Genomic DNA, 1,655 nt, shown 5'->3' on the forward strand with positions numbered 1-1,655 from the left:
AACATGAAAAAGCTAAAATGTAAAGCCGCAACCATTGAATTTGCATACAATATTTTAGGGAATATAAATATCATGGGGAGGTTTTAGGTAAAATATATGTAGTGTAGAAATTGTAAAGACAAAAAAGCTAAAATGTAAAGTTCATTGACAATCTATTAAGGTTGTAGTTGTATTGGGCAATGGAGATGTTTATGAAAATAGCAAAATTTTGCTTTTATTCCCATTTTTTATTTTTGGGTTTGCTTTTATTTTGATTTTTATTTTTAACCAAATTTTACTTTTATTTTAATTTTTTATCTTTTACTTTTTCCTAAATGAAATTATTTTTGACTTTTTCCTATTTTTTCCTTGTTTCTTGAATGAAGTAAGGCACTCTGGTGTAGCTACACCTGAGCTAAATGTCTACATTTCTTTTCCTCTTCGTGCATAGCATGGTTGTGATGGTGTGGGGCATATTATATGCATCATGCACACTTTTTTCTTAGAGTATGAAACTTTGATATGTCACAAAGTAGGTGGAAACACCTTTCAAAGTTTAAGATAAAATATTTATTATGTAATTAGTTTTTTTGAATTTCATGCCATTCACACGTTATATTAGTAGGTAGTAGGTGGAATAAGTACATTTTCGACGTTGTAGACAAAATATTTGTTATGTTAACGTTTTGGATAAAAATGATGTAATATGAGAGAATATATATCGTGTCGAGGTTTTAGGTAAAATATATGTATTGTGGATAATATTAGGCAATATTGGGTATGTTAATATTTGATGCTTTAACTTCATTTTCATCTTTTAATTGTTGACTTTTTACCATTTGTAATAGTCTTAAACCCCCAGGTGGTAGGTGTGGGAGGGGTGCTCTTTGACCTGGGAGGAAACATTGAATTATCTTTTTCTTGGAACCTAGGAACAACCACCAACAATCAAGCAGAAGCTTATGCCTTATATCTAGGACTTGAAGTTGGCCTCCCCTCTTAGTGTTCCCAAACTCGTCATTGTAAGGGAATTCCAAGAACACTATTAGACATCTTCAGTTGCACTATGTTCCTTTTGATGTCAAATTGACCTCAATCTTTTGTCACATCTCTTCTCTCATTCCCCATTTCCCCTCTATCTCCTCTTGTCACATTCTTTGAATCAACAACCCTCATGTTAATCTTCAAGCCAATCTTACAACTCCTAGTAAAATGGGGGACCTCGAGGTTAATGGTAAAGGTTCCACTCTCCATGTTCCTTGAAAGTCCCCCCTCTATATTAAATGATGTCTTATAAAGCTTCTTTGGCCTCCCTTAACTTCAAATATCATTATCATATGGCACCTTGTCCTCTTCCCCGTGTCACCCTCCATATACCCTACTCCCCTTGTGATTATTTCCCATTCTTGTTTTGGTGCAAATGTGGGATAATGCTTAGGTGGTGGGTTCCTAACATATGTTATTTTCATAATTTATGTGAGCGGGCCTTAATGGTGATAGGAGTGACGGTTATGGCCCAATGCATTATCATTTCGAATGTGATTTAATCCATGCACCACGCTCACAACTTCAGTTCTTCATGGCCTTACATGGATTCAAGGCTCCTATCTCAAAGACAATTCTAGTGGCGCAACATCTCATTCTGCCCGCAACTATGAAACATCAAGAAATCAGTG

This window comes from Pinus tabuliformis, chromosome Q, assembly GCF_031772625.1.
Source record: "Pinus tabuliformis cultivar Carrire ecotype Pingquan chromosome Q, CPIR1, whole genome shotgun sequence".
Lineage (NCBI taxonomy): Eukaryota > Viridiplantae > Streptophyta > Pinopsida > Pinales > Pinaceae > Pinus > Pinus tabuliformis.